Here is a 25,542-nt window from a genome sequence, read left to right as displayed (position 1 = left end):
TCACGAGGTCAAGAGATAGAGACTATCCTGGCCAACATGGTGAAACCCCATCTCTACTAAAAATACAAAAATTATCCGAGCGTGGTGGCACGCCCCTGTAGTCCCAGCTACTCCAGAGGCTGAGGCAGGAGAATCGCTTGAACCCGGGAGGTGGAGGTTGCAGTGAGCTGAGATTGTGCCACTGCACTCCAGCCTGGGCGACAGGGCGAGATTCCATCTCAAAAAAGAAATCCATAGATCCCACCATGGCTTGCTTCCCTTTCTTTCTCTGTTTTCCAAGACAGAACTTCTCATCTACCACCCTAGGTCCTTAAAGTCTAGCTTTCCCTTAAAGACTCAACTTTAACTAGGGGTAGCATAGTACTGCAGTGAATTTATCAACCTCTAGGCAAGATATTTACGACTCCAGGGACCTTCCCCAGGCAAAATTTCAATCTAAGGTGGTAGCTCCAATAGTAGCAACTAAGTAAATATTCACTGAGAATTTTTTTTAAAATCACCTTGTGAACCTTTAATCCCTGACAGATAATCTGGTAACTCATGGCAAGTGGTCATCAAAGAAACCAGGAGGGGCCGGGTGCGGTGGCTCACGCCTGTAATCCCAGCACTTCGGGAGGCCGAGGCGGGCGGATCACGAGGTCAGGAGATGGAGACCATCCTGGCTAACACAATGAAACCCCATCACTACTAAAAATACAAAAAGAAAATTAGCTGGGCGTGGTGGCGGGCGCCTGTAGTCCCATCTACTCTACCCGGGAGGCTGAGGCAGGAGAATGGCGTGAACCTGGGAGGCGGAGCTTGCGGTGAGCAAAGATTGCGCCACTGCACTCCAGCCTGGGAGGCAGAGCGAGGCTCCGTCTCGGAAAAAAAAAAAAAAGGTATTTGGATGACTCAGAACAGGCCACCATCGCCTGCCCTGTGCAAACCAACTGCAGCTTAATTGTCTCTGATTGGCAATTGCTACCACCCTCCTACCACTCCCATCATGTAGGAGAGCTGCTAGGAGGTCCACTCACTTTGTCACTAGCACCCAAATTCAAAGGCACTAGAAAGAAGCTATCACTCCAAACCCCCTACACATCAGCAAGAAGGAGGTTGGTGCTGCAGTGCCTGGATATTCCAAGTTGGCCAATCTCTCCCAATCTCTCCAATATACAAAGATCGGGGGGAAAAATGACTACAAATTATCCTCCCACATAGTGATTTTAATTCCCGGTAGAAATGTAAGTGAAGGAAGCCAAAGATGAATTCAGTACAGTAATGTCATGATTAACAAAGTCTCGGGACGAACATTTCATAAACACAATCACTCTGGTATAATGCCTGGGTGGATGAGATACTTGAGTAGCTTCTGCTTCTGCCTGTCCTAGATCCAGCAGAGGGAAAGGGCCTGTCTCTAAGACCCCTCCAGCTGGGAACAGAGCCTGCAGCCCCAGAGATGCCTGAGGAACTCCCTCCGTGGTCAACCCATCTCCACCTTCGTTTTTGCTCTTCCACCTTCCCCAAACTGAACATGGTTTCTTTTAAGGGAAAGAGCAGCTAGTGACTTCCACAAGATCCAGCCCAAGAGTAATGCACATTCTGGCACTTAACCCGAACCTCCTGCAACCTCTTCTCATCTTCATGAAGCTTCTGACAAGGAAATGTGGCTATACTGTATCCTCCTCTTTGTTCACCAAGGTAATAAGGAAGATACTTTTAATTTTTTTATTTAAGATGGAGTTGGCTGGGCGCGGTGGCTCACACCTATAATCCCAGCACCTTGAAAGGCTGAGGTGGGCGGATCATGAGGTCAGGAGCTCGAGACCAGCCTCACTAGCATGGTGAAACCCCGTCTCTACTAAAAATACAAAAATTAGCCGGGCATGATGGCGCGCGCCTGTAGTCCCAGCTACTCCAGAGGCTGAGGCAGGAGAATCGCTTGAACCCAGGAGGTGGAGGTTGCAGTGAGCCGAGATCGCGCCACCGCCCTCCAGCCTGGGCAACAGAACGAGACTCTGTCAAATGAAATGAAATGAAATAAAATTCCCTGAACTCATAGCCTCAAGCAATCCTTCCACCTTGGCCTCCCAAAGTGCTGGGATTACAGGCGTGAGCCATTGCACCCACGCTGTGTTGTTGTTGCTATCAGGGCAACTGTGATATTTATCTTCAAGAAAGTTTTAGATTCAAATGCAATGGACTCTCTGAAGATTCTTGAGATAAGACAGAGAGTGGGAGAGACCTATTCTCTACTCTAGCATGGCACCACGAGCAGTACGGCCTTAGCAGGTCACATCCTCACCTGGGCTCAGGTTATCATCTGTCAGTGAGGGTTCTTGACCAGATCAATGATTCTAAGATGTGACCACACATCAGAATCCCACAGTGTGCTTTTAACAGCAATAGTTTGTTGAACCTGAACCCAATCTACTGAACCTGGAATGGGGAACAGGTAGAGTCTGTCCCCTGCATTTCTCCAGAAGATGGCTGAGGTCCTTTCTGGCACTAAATTTCCTAATTCTATAGGTTTTTTTCTTTTCCTATTTTTTTTTTTTTTAATGGACTAGGCCAGCACAGTGGCTCACGTCTGTAATCCCAGCACTTTGGGAGGCTGAGGCGGGCGGATCACAAGGTCAAGAGATTGAGACCTTCCTGGCCAACATGGTGAAACCTCATCTCTAAAAATACAAAAATTAGCTGGGCATGGTGGTGTACACTTGTAGTCCAAGCTGCTCGGGAGGCTGAGGCAGGAAAATCACTTGAACCCGGGAGGTGGAGGTTGCAGTGAGTCGAGATGGCACCACTGCACTCCAGCCTGGTGACAGAGCGAGACTCTGTCAAAAAAAAAAAAAAAAGGATTATTACTGAATAGTTTTAGGTTTACGGAAAAATGGAGTGGCAATCCCCACATATCCTTTCAGCCCCGTGCCTTAGTGTACCCTATTCACATCTTGCATTAGAGTGGCACATTTGTTACAATTGATGAGCCAATAATGAGATACACACACACACACACATATATATATATTTTTTCTTTTGAGACAGGGTCTCACTCTGTTACCCAGGCTGTAGTGCAGTAATGTGATCTCCGCTCACTGCAATCTCCATTTCCCAGGTTCAGGAGATTCTCCTGCCTCACCCTCCTGAGTAACTGGGACTACAGGTACCCGCCACCATGCCTGGCTAATTTTTGTATTTTTAGTAGGGACAGGGTTTCACCATGTTGGCCAGGCTGGTCTTGAACTCCTGACCTCAAGTGATCTGCCCGCGTCGGCCCCCTGAAGTGCTGAGATTACAGGTGTGAGCCAATGTGCCCAGCCCCAGTAATGACATATTGTAACTAAAGTCCCTAGTTTACGTGAAGTCCACAGTTCACTAGGGTTCACTCTTTGTTGTGTGGGGTTTGGCAAATGTATAGTGACACACATGGTACCTAGTTGAAAGAATGCCCTCTTGCATTAAGTCTTACTCTCAAGAGTGGAACACACAGTAAAGGCAGAAGAGGAGAGCAATAGTCTGCTTATATCCCGTGATCCTCAATTGATGACAAATCAAAGATATTTACAGTGAACAGTGGTGCATGTGCCCAGCACCATAAACATAAGCCTACTTACTTTTTTGCTTTTTCATTGTTCCTTTTTAGCACTTGGAATATCTTTCCTACAGGCTGTACTCTCTGTTACTTAAACTACCAAACCCATTATCTCCTGATGAAGGAATGTGCTTCCCAAATGTAGTAATTCACAGGTTCTGTGTCTTTACAGCCTTGAACAATCTTTTAAAAATCTGAGACATAGCAACCAGATGTTGATAGAGATTACTTCTCTTGATCCAAAGATAACTGGCACTTGGCATTCTAAGAAAGTCAGGAGTTCAAAGAATGAGAATCTAAGTGAGGGAAAATGAACTCCTTGAACACACGTTTTGTACTGTTATAAAGTTATTTCTTAGGATTGATTGTCAAAATGAAATGATTGTTAAAAAATTGTACTCTAGGCTGGGCATGGTGGCTCATGCCTGTAATCCCAGCATTTTGGGAGGCCAAGGCGGGCAGATCACCTGAGGTCAGGAGTTCGAGACCAGCCTGACCAACATGGAGAGACCCCGTCTCTACTAAAAACACAAAATTAGCCGAGCATGGTGGCACATGCCTATGATCCCAGCTACTAGGGAGGCTGAGGCAGGAGAATCACTTGAACCTGGGAGGTGGAGGTTGCGGTGAGCAGAGATCGTGCCACAGCACTCCAGCTTGGGCAAGAAGAGTGAAACTCCATCTCAAATAAAAAAAAAAAAAAATTGTACTCTAAAGATAGAGCTCTGTTTCCACAAATTGTATCAGAAACGAGAGGTAACATTTCAACATTTAAGTTTTCATATGCATTTATTTTTCAAATTCTAACAAACATTTTCAAGTTTGTTAGAACTAAATGGAACCTACTGGAATCAATTCTATTGATGTCATTTCTTTTAACACAGCAACTTATTACACAATAAGTACTCAATGTATGGGTTTTAATTGACCGAGTAAGTAAATTTAAGAAAGTTTGGAAAACTTTCTCTTCCTCTGACACAATTCTTCACTGTTCTTTTTTTTTTTTTTTTTGGTGATGAAGCTTTGAAAATTTATTTTTCCATAATATAAACATGTCAATCTTTCCCTTTAGCTCCTTCTTCCACTCCTTCACTGTGCTGAAGAGACACTGAGTTCTTACAGATTTTTGCTTAGCTGGGTGGTTTCCGAACTCAACATACTCTCCAGGTAGGTAGTTCCTGCACAGGGCTTTCCTGTCACTGGATCTATGATTTTTCCAACTTTGAAAATGATCTTGGCCTGTTCATGTTTCACATGCTTCGTTCATGGGACAGGTAAAGCTCTGAGAAGCACGATATCCCCCGCTGTGCACTGCCGAAGGCCATAGTGAACAAAGGAGATTTTTCACTTATTATAATACTTCAATAAATAGAGATCCAGAACAAGCCCGGTCACTCTCGCTTTAGCAGTCTTTTGTATTTTCGTCCCAATCACCTTCCCCACGATCCATCTGGCATGGACAGATGAATGAACGACGGACATGTGGCTTTGGTCACCTCCGCCACGACTGTGCAGCCACCTGCCCCAGGGAGCCTTCCTTCTTTCCTTCCTTCCTTCCTTCCTCCTTCTTTCTTTCTCTCTCTCTCTCTCTTTCTTTCTTTCTTTCCTTTCTTTCTTTCCCTCCTCTCCCTCCCTTCCTTCCTTCCTTCCTTTTCTCCCCCCCCCTCTCTCTCTCTCTCTTTCATACAGAGTCTTGCTCTGTAGCCCAGGCTGGAGTGCAGTGGTGCGATCTCGGCTCACTGCAACCTCTGCCTCCTGGGTTCAAGTGATTCTCCTGCCTCAGCCTCCCCAGTAGCTGGGATTACAAGCTCCTGCCACCACACCCGGCTAATTTTTATATTTTTAGTAGAGATGGGGTTTTACCATGTTAGGCAGGCTGTTCTCAAACTCCTGGCCTCAAGTGATCCACCTGCCTCGGCCTCCCAAAATGCTAGGATTACAGGTGTGAGCCACCGTGCCCAGCCTGACACTGTTCTTGAATTAACTTTTCACTTTCAGTTGTCAAAAAGACAGAAAATAAGTGCTGGTGAGGCTGCGGAGGAGTTGAAACACTTTTGCACTGCCAGTGGGAATATAAAATGGTGCAGCCACTATGGAAAATAGCATAATGGTTCCTCAAAAAATAAACATAGAATTACCATAGGATCTAGCAATCTCACTTCTGGGTATATACCCAAAAGAATTGAAGGCAGGAATCCGAGCAGATATTTATACAGTAGACCCGTGTTCATAACAGTGATATTCACAAAAGCAAAGAGGTAGAAACAATCCAAATGCTATCTGATAACTGGATACGCAAAATGTGGTATAGAGACAAGGAACTATCATTTGGCCTTAAAAAGGAAATCCTGGCACATGCATAAAGACATGCTAAGTAAAATAAACCAGTCACAGAAGGACACATGCTGTATGATTACACTTACATTAGGAATGCAAAGTAGGCAAATTCAGAGACAGAAAGTCGGATGATGGTTGCCAAGGGTTGGGAGGAAGGGGAGTTGTTTAATGAGTGCAGAGCTTCAGTTGGAGAAGATGAAGTTCTGAAGGTGGATGGCGGTGATGGTTGCACAACCATGTGAATGCCCTTAAAGACACTGAAGTGTATAATTAAAAATGGTTGGGTCAGGCTGGGCGCGGTGGCTCACGCTTGTAATCCCAGCACTTTGGGAGGCCGAGGCGGGTGGATCACGAGGTCAGGAGATCGAGACCACGGTGAAACCCCGTCTCTACTAAAAAAATACAAAAAATTAGCCGGGCGTGGTGGCAGGCGCCTGTAGTCCCAGCTACTCGGAGAGGCTGAGGCAGGAGAATGGCGTGAACCCGGGAGGCGGAGCTTGCAGTGAGCCGAGATCGTGCCACTGCACTCCAGCCTGGGTGACAGAGCGAGACTCCGTCTCAAAAAAAGAGCTAAGATAATTATATGGAACAAGCCTCCTAAAATGTAAAATCCCATTGTTCCTCTACTACCCGCCCATCAGTGGCAAATAAACACCTTACCATGACATTCACCGTGAGTATTGCTAGCGGGAGAAGTGGAGGAGAAGGCAGTCAATTAGGCAGTCAATTATACCTGATTGTCAGGGATGGAGAGAGACAGGAGGGATGCTGAGTTGGCCTTGAAGGTCAAGTCCCAAGCTGTGCCACTATCTGATTGGGAGACAGAAAGTGAGAGGAGAAATGCATTTCTGGAAAGAAATCCCTGGGGGCAAATATTCTGCAGCACTGAAGGCACACAGGATTAGTTCAGAGTTACTAAAGTGCGGGTAGACAGGGGCAGAAGAAGAGAGCTGGAAGAGGAGACTGGAAAGCAGACTGAGGCAAGGCTGGGAAGGCCTTGGGTGCTAGAGGCATTTGGAATTTGTGTGCTAAGCAGGGAGAGGCCATTGGAGTTCCCCCATGCATTGAGTAAACAGCACCTCCTGACCGCATGGCAGGTATTCAGTCAGCTGCTGGTGAGCAACGTGGCTCCTGTCCCTATGAAGCTTAAAGTCTAGGGTAAGGCAGACCTTAGGAATTCGGCACACAGAAGCCTGTCTGCTGTGATGGAGAAGTAACAGGGACAATGAGGACACAGAGCAGGGAAGGGGGGCCTAGGAAACTATTCTGGAACAAGTGAGTTGGTCCCTGACGTTGAAGCATCTGCAGAGGTGAGGAGGTGGGGAGCAGAAGTGCAGGAACCATCTGTGCAAAGAGCATGGGGCCTCAACAACAAGAACTGTTTTAATCAGATTTGCATTTTAGAAATGATAACCCTAGGCCTGGAGCGGTGGCTCATGCCTGTAATTCCAACACTATGGGAGGCAGAGGCTCTACTAACAAATCTCTACTAAGCTGGGTGTGGTGGTGCACGCCTGTAATTCCAGCTACTCAGGAGGCTGAAGCAGGAAAATCTCTTGAACCCAGGAGGCAGAGGACGCAGTGAGCCAAGATCACAGCATTGCACTCCAGCCTGGGTGACAGAGCGAGACTGTCTAAAAAAAAAAAAGAAAGAAATGATAACCCTGACCGAGGACTCCAGGAAGAGACGGTGTTAATCTGTGGCCAAGACAAGAGAGCAGAAAGTCCTTACTGTCCTCTGGCAACAGGGGCTAAAGGCGGAGGCTAATAAGGTGGTGCAGACAGAAAGGATGGGATTTATGGCAGAACTTTCAGAGGTAGAAGCAGCATTTTACAACTCACTTCATCCGGGCAGGGAGTCTGGGAGGAAAAACATTGAAAAAGGTGCCATTGAAAAAACTGCTGCAGGCAGCTGAACTCTGCAAAAGTTCTTATTTGGCTCCAACATTCTATACGCACTTATTAGCATTTTATTCAGGAAGAGGGTGCTTCCCCCAAATGTTTCCATATTGCGAAAGGAAGCTAAATTTCAAACTTCAAGTGTCTACTCAAACCTAACACTGAACCCCTCAATTTCCCTCATAACTCCATTATCCCCCAGGCTTCCTCACGTCAGTAAAAGGCAACCCCATCTCCCAGGTCCTCATGCCAAACACCTAGAGTCATGCTGGAGTCTCATCTTCCCTCCTACCCTGCTCCCTATCCATCTGCAAGCCCTAGGCTCTGCCTTCCGAATGTTTCCAGAACCTAAAACCTCTCCCCACCTCCCTGCGAGCTGCTTGGCTGAAGCTCTGTTCTCCCTCACCGGGATTAGAGGTAGCCCCAGACAGCATGCCATTCAGTCTAACTCCAACATGGAGGGCAGGCTGATTCTTTCCAAAGGTAATCAGATGGAGTTACTCCTCAGCTCGAAACTCTGCAATGGGTTCTCACTTCTCTCAGAGTAAAACCCAAAATCTATCGGCTCTCTTTCCCTCTCATCTACAGCCACCTTGCTGTCTCCCTGGTCCTGGAGCTTGGGGCCACACAGTATCTGTTTCTGTACCTGGAACGCTCTTCCCCAGTAGCCACAAGGCTTAGCCCCTCACCTTACTGTCCTAGCTCTAATGTCACCTTTTTAGGAGCCCAATCAATCGCCACTATATTTAAACCCCAGCCTTGCCAGTCCCTCACCTCTTTTGCCCTTCATGCTTATTTATTTTTCCTTGCACATATCATCACATGTGATAAATGTTAATACCACACATTAGTGTGTTTATTCTCTTCTCCACACAAGAATGCCAACTCCACAGGGGCAGGGATCTTGTCGCTTTTCTCTTTGCTGTATGATGAACACCCAGGACAGAGGCTGGCACAGAGGAGATGAGAAAGAGAAGGAAGAAGAGTCAGAGAGGTCAGGTGTGGTGGCTCATGCCTATAATCCCAACACTTTGGGAGGCCAAGAGGGGCGGACTGCTTGAGCCTGGAGAGTTCGAGACCAGCTTGGGCAACATGGTGAAACCCCGTCTGTACAAAAAGTACAAAAATTAGTTGGGCTTGGTGGCATGTGCCTGTAGTCCCGGCTACTTGGAAATCTGAGTCGGGAGGATTGCTTGAGCCCAGGGGTCAAGGCTGCAGTGAGCAATGATCACGCCGTTGCAGTCCAGCCTGGGTGACAGAGGGAGACCCTGTCTCAAAAAAAGAAAAGAGAAAGAGAAAGAAGGAGGGGGAAGAGAGAGGAAAAAAGAAAGGAGGAGGGAAGGAAGAAGGAGAGAGGAGGAATGGAGGGAAGAGGAGAAGGAAGGAGAGAAGAAGGAAGAGAGGGAGGAAGGGAGAAGGGAGGAAAGAGAAAGAAGGAGACAGGGAGGGGGGAAAGAAATAGAAAGGAGGAAGGAATTCTAACTCCGTATTATCAAGGTCACAGATGAGTAGCCTAAAATAAAAAATTGGTTGCTTTCCCTAGAGCAAGAGATTCTGTCAGGGAGCAGTGAAACAACTGGCCATTTTTTTTTTTTTTTTTGAAATGGAGTTTTGCTCGTTGCCCAGGCTGGAGTGCAGTGGCGCATTCTGGGCTCGCTGCAACCTCCACCTCCTGGGTTCAAACAATTCTCCTGCCTCAGCCTCCCGAGTAGCTGGGATTACAGACATGCGCCACCACGCCTGGCTAATTTTGTATTTTTAGTAGAGAGGGGTTTCTCCATGTTGATCAGGCTGGTCTCAGACTCCCAACCTCAGGTGATCTGCCTGCCTTGGCCTCCCAAAGTGCTGGGATTACAAGCGTGAGCCGCTGCGCCCAGCCTAGGCATTTGTTTAAAATCTATCCATTCATGTGCTCCATTAGTCAAAATAAAAGGCAATATCTAGTAGTGATGCCAGGATAAGGAGTAGGCTACATTGGATTCTAATCAAAGGAGGCATGAGTCACTGAAAAACCATCACCATTTGTTGGCTGCTTTCTTCTATAGTTTCTGAACAATAAATAAAGAAGGATTGGCCAATCTCGTTACTTGGCATAACAAACCAGGTAAGCATACTTGATGATTCAATTCCATTGGGAACCAATACTACACATTAAGGAAACAAAACTAACATTGGTGTTCAGCTGAGTTCTGTCCAATGACTCTTTGCCTCCACTGTGTCTTGTTGGGCATGCTGCTGTAATTTTAAAGGTAATGACTGTAATAGTACCACTCGCATTCATGTGAGTTCACATGAATTAGGCTTCCACCACTCTTGAAAGTCATTTTAATTATCTCGTTTAATGACCTTCACCTTGCAGGAAGGAAACAGAGACATGAAGAGGTTAAGACAAGTGACGGAGGTCTCAAGGCCAGGCAGGGAAAGAGTGACTAGTTTTGGAGCCTGGGAGTCCACCTACACAATCAACCACAGTCATCCAGATCTGCCCGCTGAGGTGAGAGAAAGGAGGGGAAATAAAACAGCAAGTCCTTTTCTTTTCTCCTCATATCTGTTCTCAGGACTCATTTCCTGTCTAACTCAGAGTCACCTTAGATCCTTAAAAGTGACTGGAATCAAGTCACCAAAAAAAAAAAAAAAAAAAAAACAAAGCAATTATTTTTCACAATATGAAGCCTTCTTTGAGAGAAGTTGGCTAGAAAATAATAGGAGAAAAGCCTGGAACAACTGTCTAGGACATTTTCTAATATGTTATTTTCACCCCCCTTCCCTCAAAGGTCAACAAGATACTCCATTGTGGAAGCTTCTTCAAAAGCAGTTCATCTGGATGTCTTCAATACTCCAGATGGCTTCTCTAAGTCCTACTCCAGGCCGATCGTTATGCAATCTGTTATCTTCCTTTCCAACTGTTTTCTCAGGCTTTTTTTTTTAATAGGGTCTCACTGTCACTTAGGGTGGAGTGCGGTGGTGTGATCACAGCTCACTGCAGCCTTGACCTCCTGGGCTCAAGTGATTCCTCCCACCTCAGCCTCCTGAGTAGCTGGGACTATAGGCATGTGCCACCACACCCAGCTGATTTTTACATTTTTTGTAGAGATGGGATTTCGCTATGTTTCCCAGGCTAGTCTTGAACTTTTGGGTTCAAGCAATCTGCCCGTCTCAGCATCTGAAAGTGCTGGAATTACAGGTGTGAGCCACAGTGCCTAGCCAGGCTAATTTTTTATCTATTGAAAGCTGGAATCCAATGCAGGAATCCAAAGCAGAAACTATGTAAGATTTCAAGCTGTTATATATCTACCATCTTCCTGAGACAGGCCATTGAAAGTCAAATTCTACTGTCATTTGTTTCAGGGGAAAAAAGAAACATGAATATATATGTTTGTAAACACAAAGATGATTTCTAAAAAGATAACCAATAAACTGGTGATGCCCAGTGCCTTTGGGTAGGAGAGTTGGGTAACTGGGGTAAAAGGAGGCAGGAACACTGACACTTTATTTTTTATTTATTTATTTATTTTGAGACAGGGTTTCACTCTGTTGCCCAAGCTGGAGTGCACTGGTGGGATCTCGGCTCACTGCAACCTCCGCCTCCCAGGCTGAAGCGATCCTCCCACCTCGGCTTCTCAAATAGCTGGGATTACAGGCATGTGCCACCATGCCCAGCTAATTTTTTGTAGTTTTTGTAGAGACAGCGTTTTGCCATGTTGGCCAACCTGGTCTCGAACTCCTGGGCTCAAGAGATCCTCCTACCTTGGCCTCCCAAAGTTCTGGGATTACAGGGGTGAGCTACCTCATCCGGCCAAAACTGACACTTAATACCCTTTTGTACCTTTTGAAGGTTGTACCGTTTGCATGTATTATCTATTCCAAAAATTAAATGAAAAAACAAATAATAGGTGGAACAAAACTGAAGCTTGGAAACTGTGGGAGCCCTTTATCAGGAAATAACAAACATGATGGTATCACATCTTGACTTTCCAGTGATGGTCAACAGAGGCATTTACCAGATAGCGAGCTCCCCACATGCAAGCAGCAACTTTAATTGTACCTTGAATCTTTGCCCTTGTATTACTTATCTGTTGCTGCCTAACAAAATACCCCCAAATTTAGCAGTTTGAACCACAAGTATTTATAATCTCAGTTTCTTTTTTTTTTTTTTTTTGAGACAGAGTCTGGCTCGGTCGCCCAGGCTGGAGTGCAGTGGCACCATCTCGGCTCACTGCAAGCTCCGCCTCCCAGGTTCAGGCCATTCTCCTGCCTCAGCCTCCAGAGCAGCTGGGACTACAGGCGCCCGCCGCCACGCCCAGCTAATTTTTTGTATTTTTTTAATAGAGACGGGGTTTCACCGTGTTAGCCAGGATGGTCTCGATCTCCTGACCTCGTGATTCACCCGCCTCGGCCTCCCAAAGTGCTGGGATTACAGGCATGAGCCACCGCGCCTGGCCTATAATCTCAGTTTCAATGGATCAAGAATCTGGGTATGGCTCAGGGTCTCCTTGCAAGGCTGCAGTCAAGGTGTGAGCCAGGGCTGCAGTCATCTAAAGGTCGGCCTGGGGAGGATCCACCTCCAAGCTCACTCACAGGGTTGCTGGCAGGAATCCACCCCTGTGGGCTGTTGGCCAGAGGCCAGCTCCAGTTCTTTGCCATGCATGTCTCTCCATGGGGCAGCTGGCTTCTCTTACAGTAAGTGAGAGCATGAGAGAGCATCAGCAAGAGGGAAGTGGGGTGTTTCTGTGCCCCAGCCTCAGAAGTGACATCCCATCACTGTGGCCATATTTTATTCACTAGAAGGGCATCACCAGGTCTAACCCCTGCTCAAGGGAGAGGGTTTCCCAGAAACAGAAGAAATCACAAATTACACTTAACAAGAATCTTGAGATATTTTAGAAAGGTTCCAAATTTGGCCAAAAGTAGCTTAAGAAGGCCTTTATGGACCAAGCATAAGAAGTCTAGCAGGGCTGGGTGTAATGGCTCACACTTGTAACAATTCCAGAACTTTCGGAGGCCGAGGTGGGCAGATTGTTTGAGCCCAGGAGTTCGAGACCAGCCCAGGCAACGTAGCAAAACCCCATCTCTACAAAAAATGCAAAAATCAGCTGGGCATGTGCTTGTGGTCCCAGCTACTTGGGAGGCTGAAGTGAGAGGATCGCTTGAGCCTGGGAGGTCGAGGCTACAGTGAGCTGTTACTGCACCACTGCACTCCAGCCTGGGCAACAGAGTGATACCCTGTCTCAGTAAAGAAAGAAGAAGGAGGAGAAGGAGAAGGAGAATGGAGAAGGAGACGAGAAGGAGGAAGAGGAGGAGGAGGAGGAAGAGGAGGAAGAGGAAGAGGAGGAAGAAGAAGTCTAGCAGCGGAGAGAAATTACTTCACTCAAACCAGCACCAAGAGAGGCAGAGAATTAGGAACTCACAGACAGAGCTGAAAGGCTCCCAGAAGGAGCAAAAATAAAATGTAAAATTAACCTTTGAAATCCAAAGTTGGTGTCAGGTATAGCCTAATGTTCACTTTTTAATTTTAGCAACACCGAACATGGTATTTCTACCTTATTTTTGGTATAATTATCCATTCTTGTGTAATGAAAGAAAAAATAGGGGCGGGCGTGGTGGCTCACGCCTGTAATCCCAGCACTTTGGGAGGCCGAGGCGGGTGGATCACGAGGTCAGCAGTTCGAGACCAGCCTGACCAACATGGTGAAACCCTGTCTCTACTAAAAATACAAAAAAATTAGCTGGGAGTGGTGGTGGGCGCCTGTAATCCCAGTGACTTGGGAGGCTGAGGCAGGAGAATTGCTTGAAAACCGGAAGACAAAGGTTGCAGTGAGCCGCGATTGCCCGCTGCACTCTAGCCTGGGAAATAAGAGCAAAACTCCGTCTCAAAAAAAAAAAGAGTAACATAGGTAAATTAACGGTTATAATATTAAACAGTCTCTTTTGGCTAAACCTGTTATAAGTCACCACGGCATATAAATGTTAGAGCTTAGACGCTGAATAAACCAACTGGCCTTGAAGCCCATGTTTCTAATTCTCATAACAGATTTATTATGAATCTCAAATTTCACAAATTTATCTGTCTATGTAAAATTGTTTTGGAAGATGTCAATAAATGTAGAGAAACGTTTAAAATCTGAAGTTGGAAAAAGGTAAAGCAAACATTAGTTTTTAATCTTTTGCTCACTTGAGTAAATCCTTGCAAGGATTAAAAAATATCCAACTTGTGAAATTTGTTTAAAGTCCTTTTAAGATAAAAATGCATAAACGTATAGTTACTCTAAACCTAACTGAAGACTTTATAGAATTCACCCAGTTTGAAAACAGAGGTCTTCTGGCCTGTCTCCCAAGTCATTATGCACAGCTGTGGGAAACATCCTGTTGTATGTTTAAATATATTAACAGCTTCGGGAATTTCACAATTAAAACTATGGTGGGCTGGCTTCCAATTCAGGCAGGCAGGTGAGGGGGTGTGGAGAGCAGGCAAACCAGAAATAAAAACGAGCTTCTTGAAAGATGGGGGAAAGGAAGTCATAATTACTTAGTAATCAGGAGTCCATATAGTTTGCCAGTTCTACTAAACGCTGGAGGGATTTCATTTAAACCCTAAGAAATACACTTGTTCAATCCTTACATTTTGCAACCTTCAAAATCTCTCAGTTGGCTTCAACCAAGAGGTTGCCTGATGGAGGTAATATTGTACACGATATGTAAAAAACTTTTATTTTTTCCGTGGACAGTTTCACTCCAATAGAAGGAAGCTGTGGTTTCACCTTTCTCTCTTTTGTTTTTCCAGCATGCCCACCCCTCGTCCTGACGTAACTGATTAGGAAATGATTTCTAACTGGTCAAGAGTCCAGCCTCGATAGCCACGTCTCTGATTCCATCAGAATTTCTACAGAAGACAATTTCCTTGTCTCAGCAAGGTATGTATGATACATGTGGCCTGGCCAGGCCGGCTGCTCAAACAGAGCTGTGTTTGGGTCAGCCCACTGTTTAAAATGTTAAAATCAGACATGAAGACCATTCACATAACTGGTCTTCATGTCTGACTCATGTCTGACACTGCTGGTCAGATATGAGTCATTTCCAAGAACACCAAAAAAGGAAGCCTTAAATGCTGATTGGTCTCCTTCAAAATCACTTGGGAAACTCCAGAAAGGGAAGAGATAAAACACAGGAACTTCTACTTTTTCAAAGTCTCCCGAGGTGATTTTTAATACTCAGAAGTTGGGACTGAGTTCCTGATCTAGGTTGAAGTGTAATGTGAATTCCATTCTTGCCAGTAGCTGGGTTATTTTGATCATTATCTTTATTCTTGAGACTGTTTCACTCCATCTGGAGACAGCTTTGTTGAGTTTTGGCAATACTGCAGAGTTGTTAAAATCATAAAACAGAACCACCTGTTTTTGAGCTATATGGGTTATTAGAAAAAATCTCTAAAACTCTTTATTTTTACAAGAGGAATCCAGAGCTCAGAAAGATTAGGGGAGGTGAGAGTGCTGAACTTGTATTTAGTCTCCCTGGGCCTCAGTGTCCCCATCTGTAAACTGGAAATTAATATATTCATTAATTGATCAGTTATTGAATGCCTACTAGGTTGTGGACTCCAGGGATGAAGAAGATACGGTGATCTCTCACTATAACTTAAATCCTAACACAGACTGTTACAGTTCAATATGGGGAAACATAGGCAGGTGCAGTGGCTTGCACCAGTAATTCCAGCACTTTGGGAGGCCGAGATGGGAGGATAGCGTGATGTTGATGCCAGGAGTTTGAGACCAGCCTGAACAACATAAGGAGACCCCTGTATCTACAAAAAAAATTTTTTCAATTAGCCAGGCATGGTGGCACACATCTGTAGTCCTAGCCACTCAGGAGGCTGAGGCTGGAGGATGGCCTGACTCCAGAAGTTTAAAGCTGCAGTGAGCTGTGTATGATCAGGCCATTGCACTCCAACCTGGGCAACAGAGCGAGAACCCATCTCTAAAAAACAGTAATAATAATATGTAAAATACAGTAAATGCCAGGAGAAGACAATATGCTCAGGTTGCAGTGGGAGCTTGGCAAAACTATACCTAACCCAGCCTGGGAAGCACATGGGAGGCCTCCGCCGTAAGCCAGAAAGCTGCTGCAGTGAAATCCATTTAATTGGAGAATGGAGCAGAAAGGGCAGAGGATGCAAAGATGCCCTGCTCGCTACAGAATTTGTGAAAATAAGATGAAGTAATGGTTTGCCAGCAGCAAGTAACTACACAGATACGAGCTATGAAATTAAGTAAAACTAATCAAGGCCACCCACAGCTGCTGCATTGTAGATGCCAATCCAGCATCCTTAAGTTAACCATTCATTTCTTCCATCATTTTCCCCACAGGTTTATATCTAGATATTTCCATAAACCCAAGTAAATTTTTTATTATGCATGTAGGCATCCTATAAAGAGTAGACTCTTATATCGTCTACTTTCCAAGCCTTTCTCTGTCTTGACTATGCACGAGAGAATCAGCCAGGTTTATCCCAGATTGGCTAATAAGACTCTGGCAAGGAGAACTCAGCCATCAATGTTTTTGATGCTTCCCAGGTGAACTTGAGAATCTCATTTATCAAAAAGTCAGAATGAATGGTGCGCACACACACAAACAAAAAATTCTTCAGTCACCTCTGGTTTATGCATTTTTAGAAAGGCTCCAGATAATGTGGAATCTATTTGTTTGAGCCTTGACTATAATATGATTCTTTTAGGAAAACAGATTTACTGTCTAAATGATACCAGGCTCAGATTAATTCTAGTTTGTCTCTTTTTTTTTTTGTGAGACAGTCTCACTATTGTTGCCCAGGCTAAAGTGCAATGGTGCAATCTTGGCTCACTGCAAACTCGCCTCCTGGGTTCAAGCAATTCTCGTGGCTCAACCTCCCGAGTAGCTGGGATTACAGATACCCACCACCATGCCCAGCTAATTTTTTTATTTTTAGTAGAGACAGGGTTTCCCCATGTTGGCCTGGCTGCTCTCAAACTCCTGAGCTCAGGTGATCTGCCTGCGTCAGCCTCCCAAAGTGCTGGGATTATAGGTGTGAGCCACCATGCCCGGCCTGGTTTATCTTTTCTAAAGATGATGCACTGGCTGAAGGGAGGCAGGGATGTTCCTAGAAGTATGATGGGTGACAGAGAACACACTGTCCAGGTTAGGAATGCTCTACAGAGAGACTATAAAGTAGAAAATACAAAGATTACAGGGGAAAGAGGGCATCTGATGGAACGCAGGCATGGATAAGATAATATTTATGTATCTTTATGTTTAACAAAAGTTCTAACATGCTTACTGTGGTCCTTTGAAACTGATGACAAGCACACAACAGGGTGGACACATATGGTTTAACAAACAAGTCTTTTTTATGTATTTATTTCCTTTAACAATATAGAAAGACTGCGGGGAATACGAACTTTAAAAATATCAAATATGCCTGGTAGATGCTGCCTTAAGTGAAGCAAGACTCCTGATATTCACAAGAAGAGACAACATAAAAGGAAATTGAAGGCCAGGCATGGTGGCTCATACCTGCAATCCCAGCAATTTGGGAGGCCAAGGCAGGTGGATCACTTGAGTTCAGGAGTTCAAGACCAGCCTGGCCAACATGGTGAAGCCCCATCTCTACTAAAAATACAAAAATTAGTCAGGCTTGGTGGCAGGCGCCTGTAATCCCAGCTACTCAGGTGGCTGAGGCAGGAAAATTGCTTGAACTGGGAGGCAGAGTTTGCAGTGAGCTGAGATCGTACCACTGAACTCCAGCCTGGGTGGCAGAGCGAGACCCCGTCTTAAAAAAATAATAAAAAATAAAAATAAAAAAGGAAATTAAGCATTGAAGAAAACACAGAAGCCATCTCCTCTACCATACATCGAAGGGCACATGGTGACAGAGCTATTGTCATTTCAACAGTATTTCTGGGCTTCCCCTGCTCTCTACATCCTTGCTACTCGAGAAAGAAGAGTGAGCAGAGGGCGTAACTCAGGAGGGACTCCTACTTTAACTTTAACTGGGGTGGGCAGAGACTAGGCTGAAGAAATGACATTTGGGCCAAAGGCAGAAGATAAGGAGCCTTTCAGAGGAAGAGCTTTTCAAGCGAGAAAGCAGCAAATCTGAAGTTCCTGGGACAGGAAGGGACTCGTCATGCTTCAGAAACTGAAGCAGAAAAAGAATGGAATTTGCAGGGGGAAGCCGGGGTCAGGGCGGGCTGGGCATAGTGAGCTGTGGAGAGAAGGTAGCTGTTGTTAAAACCGCAGCATGAGCTACTACAAGAGTTGGCAGGATCTGAGTGGGTGCTCTGGTTTGGAAGGGGCAGGGTAGAAGCGTAGCCTTCATGTGAGAAGGCTACTGGAATGGTCCAGGAGAGGGAGGATGACAGCTTGAACCTCGCGGATGGCAGCAGAGATAGAGGTTATCAGGTGGCGTCAAGGTCTTCTAGAGGTAGAAGCAACAGGCCTTGGAGACGGATTGGAAATGAAGGCAGGGTGCAGTCTGGAAGAGAAAGGGGTCAGAGATCAAGTCCAGGCTTAAGCCAGAAGGCTTAAGCACCAGCTAGAGGGGTATAAGATGATGTCAGAGTTCAGTGCTCAAGGTGCTGTGTTTAGGGGCATGCAGGAGAGTATGAAGCGTGCCTATGACTAAGTCCTGCGGAACCGTAGCATTTTAAGAGGACTCCTACCTGTGGTTTAGGATAGAATTCCTCAACCTCAACCCTAGTGACATTTTGGGTAAGATACTTCTTTGTTGTGGAGGCTGACCTGCATAGTGTAGGATATTTAGAAGTATCCCTGGCCTTGACCACTAGACACTTGTAGCATCCTAAATTGTGACAACTTAAAATGTTCCCCAGGGAGCAAAAGTCACATCTGGTTGACTAAGTTAGGTATACTTTTACAAAGTCTTTAATAAACTGGTGCCAGTCTTCTGTCTCAAAAAAGTTCACAGGCAGGCCAGGGTAAGAGCTTCACAAATCATTTCAACTTTCTCACATTCCAGCTTTGTTGACAAGCACCTAAAATTGACTTTAAAAAACCAGGCCTAGTATTAAGGTGGATGCTGCCTCACTGAATTAGAAAACAATTGGAGTCATACTAACCCCAAAATACACAAGATCTTGAAAACTCTTTATCCTTTGTCTTTTGACAACAACATAAACCCAAAATAGAACAGTGAGTGGCTATAGGTGTTAGCTGGTTTTTCCCCTGTATGTAAATATTTCATAGCTCAGAGTTATGGGATGGTGTTTATTTCTTTTTTTTTTTTTTTTTTGAGAGAGACTGAGCCTGACTCCCTCGCCCGGGCTGGAGGGCAGTGGCGCAATCTCGGCTCACTGCAAGCTCCACCTCCCGGGTTCACGCCATTCTCCTGCCTCAGCCTCTCCGAGTAGCTGGGACTACAGGCGCCCGCCACCACGCCCGGCTAATTTTTTGTATTTTTAGTAGAGACGGGGTTTCACCGTGGTCTCGATCTCCTGACCTCGTGATCCGCCCGCCTCGGCCTCCCAAAGTGCTGGGATTACAAGCGTGAGCCACCGCGCCCGGCCGGATGGTGTTTATTTCTAAGTGACATTTGTAAAAGTATCTCTAACCCAAACCAAAATGCCACAAGAGTTCATTTTTTCTCAAGTAAATGCTTAAAAAAATTCCCAGTATTTTTGTTGCATTTCCAAAGTATGGCAATAAGTATCAAAAGTTAGTGCAAAAATCTTTAAATATCTATTTTGGTTGTTGTTGTTTTGTTTTGTTTTGTTTTTTGAGACGGAGTCTCGCTCTGTCGCCCAGGCTGGAGTGCAATGGTGCGATCTCAGCTCACTGCAAGCTCCACCTCTGGGGTTCAAGCAACTCTCCTTCCTCAGCCTCCTGAGTAGCTGGGGATTACAGGCACACACCACCATACCTAGCTAATTTTTGTATTTTTAGTAGAGATAGGGTTTCACCATGTTGGCCAGGCTGGTCTCAAACTCTTGACCTCAAGTGATCCACCTGCCTCAGCCTCCCAAAGTGTTGGGATTGCAGGCATGAGCCATTGCACCTGGCTGTAAGTATCTATTTGTGTTTGTGACTATTTTACTAAGTTATGAAGTCCAAGAAAGAACTTGGTTATTCTCCTCTGGCAGCTTAGTGAAGGAGTAAAAGCCATAAAATTCACTTAAGTAGGCCACGGTGGATTCTTTTCATTGTAGAGTCATTATAAAAACAGCCAACAATTATTGGTTCATTGTTGTTCAATGGCCTTCTCTCTCATAAAACATGCCTCTAATAATGGCAGCTAATGCTAGTGCCTATCAGTGTGGAAAGGCATGTTTCTGACTTTACTATTTAATGTGTAATTATAGAACAGGTGCTACAATTTAAGAACTGTGCTGGGGGCTGAGCTACAACATGATACTTGCCAAGGTGCTGTTCTCACCGAGGTGGCCACTAGTGTAAACACAGACAAGTGGACCAGCAATGACAATATAGCTCAGGGATGCCACATCCCTGGGCCCACATCTGTCCTGCTTCTCACCTGCTCAAGGTGACAGGACTAAGGAATCCTAACACACCTTTGCTGCTGTGGCTGGACATCACCTCAGAATCCTGCTCGTCAAAAACCTCTCAGCCAGGGATTCTCAATCTGGAGCAGGCATCAGAATCACCTGGAAGTTTTATTAGGACACTGAAGGCTGGGTCTTAATCCCAGAGCTTCTGAGTCAGTGAGTCTAGAGTGCAGCCCCCAGTTGTGCTGATGTTGCTGGTCCAGGGACCATACTTTGAAAACCAGTGTCTAGGCAACCACCACTGATCAAGCCACATGTGAGATAAAAGCTAGCTACCATCTCCGAGATGGTACCACCTATGCTAGGATGAGAATGTACAGGGAACCGCTAGAACAAAGGAAGGGTCCCTCACTTTGGTCTGGGAAAGACAAGGAATCAGGAAATCTTCCAGGAGGAGGTAGCGCCTCTTGGAATATATGCAACTATATGATGCTCAGAGCTAGTCTAAAAATGGTGCCTGTAACAGTTAGAGAAACAAGCAAAGAAATTAAACAAAAATCCCAGGATCACCTTTTAAGTGGAGACCAATTGGTCCAGGGCAGAGGAGGGGAGAATCCAATAAATTTAACATAAACAGGACATTAGAGCTGAGAATGTTGCTAGGTATCTTCTAATCTAAGCCCCTTTATGTCTTTATTTCTTTTTTTTTTTTGAAACAGAGTCTTGCTCTGTTGCCCAGACTGGAATGCAGTGGTGCGATCTCGGCTCATTGTAACCTCTACCTCCCGGGTTCAAGGGATTCTCCTTCCTCAGCCTCCTGAGTAGCTGGTATTATAGGCACGCACCACCACGCCTGGCTGATTTTTGTATTTTTACTGGAGACAGGGTTTCACCATGTTGGCCAGGCTGCTCTCGAACTCCTGACCTCAAGTGATCCACCCATCTCGGCCTCCCAAAGTGCTGGGATTACAGGCGTGAGCCACTGTGCCCAGCCAAGCCCCTTTATTTCAATAACACAATGTGTTCTTCCAATGGTTCATGAAAACTAGAAACACAAAAAATTTAAAGGGTGTTTTTAAAAATTAAGGTTTGCTTGAAAGAGACACTATTATCTTTTTTACGTCTAGTAAGGGGTATTGAAATACAGCAGATATGGAGAACAACATCGACTTGAAACAGAAAAATGACCCCTAACATCTTAGAGCTTGGACAAATTCGAGAGTTTACAAAGACTGCCAGACAGGTTGTTACGTTAGAAATACATTTAAGCCATGTTAAAATAAGTATTCAAATACAAAATTTTGAAGGCAGGAAACTTCATAATATTCATATTAAATTCTCAGGATGTTCTGGACCGGAAATCATTGTATAATGCCTAAGATATCGTGGCAAACAAAATTTTACAAGCAAATAAAATGTACTTTAGTTCTCACAACGGTCACCGATCTTTATATACCCTTAGTCCTCTGCCAAGTGCAATTAAAGCCATTTTATGCTTACTGATTTCCTTATGACACACACAAAAGAACCTAAAAGACAACATAAATTCGTCTGATAAAAAGTGAGCCTAAAAGCTCCATCGAGAACACTGCGGGAGGAGCTCCATCTGGAACACTGCGGGAGGAGCTCCATCTGGAACACTGCGGGAGGAGCTCCATCTGGAACACTGAGGGAGGAGCTCCATCTAGAACACTGCGGGTGGGGAGCGTTGGCTCCGCTATACCATTTCCTCTTGTAATTTTGGCTTGTCATGAGCTTCTTTTTCAAAGCTGGCTTTTAGAGCCCACTGATTGCTGATATTTACTGATTTTCAGTTTTTAAAAAGTCTATTCCTTTAAAAATGCTCTAAAGTTTGTCAAACCTCAGAGGTTAGATACCTTTTTGAATGTCAGTATTTTTTCTGAAGGTTTAACATCTATCAAAATAGAGGAAAAACACCTTTAAAATAAATAGGCCTCATTTAAAATTTTATGTGTCTTCTAAAGGGACCTATATAGTATCCATTGTGTAGACATGACAGTACTGGATAAAAGTGAATATTAGTCCCAGCTTCTTGGGAGGCTGAGGTGGGAGGATCCCTTGAGCCCAGGAGTTTGAGGCTGCAGTGAGCCATAACTTGACACTGCACTCCAGCCTGGGCAACAGAGCGAGATCCATCTGTAAAACAAGACAAACTGAATACGAATGAACAAAATAAAACCTATTGTATACCCCTGCTACCAGAAACACATATATTTTATTGTCATCTGGACCTACAAAGCTTGAAATGATTTACAACCTGTAAATTTTAAAAACTGGAAGCTTATGACAAATGAGATCACAGAGAGGCATGGAATTACAATGACAGGGTATCCTATAAAACATCAGGTCCATCATTTGAAGCACGAAAAAAATCGGAGCTTAGAAAATTAACTGGCTGTGCATGGTGGCTCCCAGCACTTTGGGAGGCCAAGGTGGGAGGATCACATGAGGCCAAGAGTTTGAGATCAGCTTGGCCAACATGGCGAAACCCCATCTCTACTAAAAATACAAACAATTAGTTGGGCATGGTGGTGCCCATCTGTAATCCCAGCTACTTGGGAGGCTGGGGCACAAGAATCGCTTGAACCTGGGAGGCAGAGGTCCTAGTGAGCCGAGATTGCGCCACTGTACTCCGGCCTGGATGACAGAGTGAGACTCTATCTCAAAAAATAAAAAAGAAAGAAAGAAAGGATAAGAAAAGAAAATTAACTGCTCATCACTGAACTAAAAGTTAGGAAAAGAGTACTCTAACCCAGTTCCTGGCACCACCCACTCCCCCAAACCCTGCTTCCCTTGTGTTTCTCATCTGTTCCACGGGGATAATTCCTGTCCTGCCAACTCCCAAATGAGGAGATTTTAAAACTATAAAGTGCTTTAAAAATGTAAAGAATTGCTATTATTAGCTGAGGTCAGCCAACCCATTCAGTGACTCACCAGAGCTGACATCTCCTGGGCTTGTTTCCCAAAACCAGGCTGCTGTTTATTACAAATCATAGATATTAATGATGGAAAAAATATCACAACACAGCCCTTTTAGGAGAATAGGAAAATCAATCCCCCTCCCACTCCCACCCCCAAATAAAACAAAACGCTTGGCAGATCCAGGAGTTTCTATAAGGAGCTTGAATATACAGGAAGTCCACAAATTACAAATGATTTTGTGTTCCAAGAGTTCATTTCTTTTTTTTTTTTTTTTTTTTTTGAGACAGAGTCTCGCTCTTTCACCCAGGCCGGACTGCAGTGGCGCTATCTAGGCTCACTGCAAGCTCTGCCTCCCGGGTTCACGCCATTCTCCTGCCTCAGCCTCTCGAGTAGCTGAGACTACAGGCGCCCGCCGCCGCGCCTGGCTAATTTTTTGTATTTTTAGTAGAGACGGAGTTTCACCGTGTTAGCCAGGATGGTCTCGATCTCCTGACCTCGTGATCCGCCCGCCTCGGCCTCCCAAAGTGCTGGGATTACAGGCGTAAGCCACCGCGCCCGGCCCAAGAGTTCATTTCTGGGTGGGTTACCAGATGAAATATAGGACACAGAGTTATATTTGACATTAACATAAAGAACACATCATTTTTAGTGTCAGTCAGTCCCAAACATTGCATAGGACACACTTACACTAAAAAAAATTACTCATCGTTTATCTGAGATTCAAACTGAACTGTGTCCTGTATTTTTATTTGTTAAATTTGGCAACCCTATCTCTGAGTCATTTGGATCGATTTTCCAACCTTCGGCTGTGAGGTCTCGGAAAGAACCCTCGCCTTGTGAGTCTGGAAACACGACTGCAATTTCTGGTTTTGTCAATTACTAGTTCTGAGACTTCAGGCAAGCTATAATTCCTTTGCTTGCAAAAAGAGACCAGGAAATTAATACACCACGGGACTAAGTGGGTCAATACAACATGTAGAAATACAGTACACTGAGCACAAAAGCAGCACCACTTTGTTATACTACCCTACACACATGAAAAGAGTGATTTGGTTTTCAAGTCAGGCCACACAAGCCAATTTTAAAAGTCGGTTTTCCACAAGAAATTCTCTGGCTTTAGCAAGTTCCTATACCATACAAAGTGCCCCTTTCCCACATCTGAGAACGTTTTGAGCCATGTATGGTGGTCCTGTCCGCTAGGAAACCCTGTATCAGCCCTCCACCCTGTCATCTTTGTCCATAAAGCAGGGCTTGTGACTTTGCACAAATGCTTTTTTTTGCTCACATGTACATTCTTTGTTGCCAAAAAATAGTTGATTATTTTACATAAATTAGTGCAAACTAAAAGGCCGATACCAACGATAGGAAGCACTGGCTTCCGAAGCGTTTCCAGCATCCCAAACAGCTCCTTAAACCCAATCCTATGTTGCAATTCCCAAAATTGTGTCTCCAACCTAGACTTCTGAATCACTAATGCTTGACCCCCGACCACATCTAGGTGTCCCAGCAACTCAAACTAAACATGATCGAAGCTACGTTCATCTTCTAAAACTACTCCTCGGTCTCAGTGACGCCATCACCTTTAGTCGCTTATGTTAGAAATCTGAAAATTGTTGACAATTCTCTTCTTTTACATCCTCAAATCCAACCCATCACCAAGACCAGGATTCCCCTTGTGAAGTGCGGCTCCTACCTTCCACTTCTCATCCCCACTCCCGTCATCGGGCCCAAACCCCCATCCTCTCTTTCTCATGGACACTGCAGCGCCCAGATTTCCTGTCCTTGCTTCTGGCCTCATTCGCCACCCCCACCCCCATCCCCCACCAACAACCAACCCATTCCCCATATCGCAGTCTCTGGATTATCAAACAAAACCAGGAATCAAATCACATCACTCCGCTGCTTAAAAATGTTAGTGACTTCCTATCAGGTTCTCTGCAGTTTGGTGCCTGCCTCCCTCATCCCATGGTAGCCCCAGCATCATGTCACACCCAGTATTCTGGCCTCTCACAATTCCTAGAGCGCAGCACTAAGCTCTCACCCACCCCAGGGCCTTTGCACATGTGGTTCCCATTGACTGGACCACTCTTCCCCTGACTGGTACCTTCTTATCCTCTAGGTCTCAACTTAAGTATAACGTCCTTCAAGAGACCCCACTCCCTGGGCCATTTTTAAAATTATGGTAAAATGGACAAAGCATAAAATTTACCATTTTAACTACTTTTATTTTATTTATTTTATTTTTTTGAGACAGAGTCTTGCTCTGTTGCCTAGGCTGAAGTGCAGTGGTGCGATCTCCAC

At 45.0% G+C, this 25,542-nt stretch overlaps 1 protein-coding gene and 1 pseudogene across 3 annotated transcripts in view; both read right to left on the bottom strand.

Moving 5' to 3' along the window:
- The window catches only part of ATP8B1 (ATPase phospholipid transporting 8B1), a 138,293-nt gene that overhangs the window by 100,496 nt on the left and 12,255 nt on the right, over positions 1-25,542 (bottom strand). The gene's annotated exons all lie outside the window — the stretch shown is intronic.
- Positions 4,664-5,071, bottom strand: LOC116468518 (small ribosomal subunit protein uS17m-like; annotated as a pseudogene).

Source organism: Hylobates moloch, unplaced genomic scaffold (genome assembly GCF_009828535.3).
Source record: "Hylobates moloch isolate HMO894 unplaced genomic scaffold, HMol_V3 SCAFFOLD_5, whole genome shotgun sequence".
Lineage (NCBI taxonomy): Eukaryota > Metazoa > Chordata > Mammalia > Primates > Hylobatidae > Hylobates > Hylobates moloch.
Note: the sequence above shows the minus strand (reverse complement) of the source record. Positions and strands in the feature narration are given on the sequence as shown.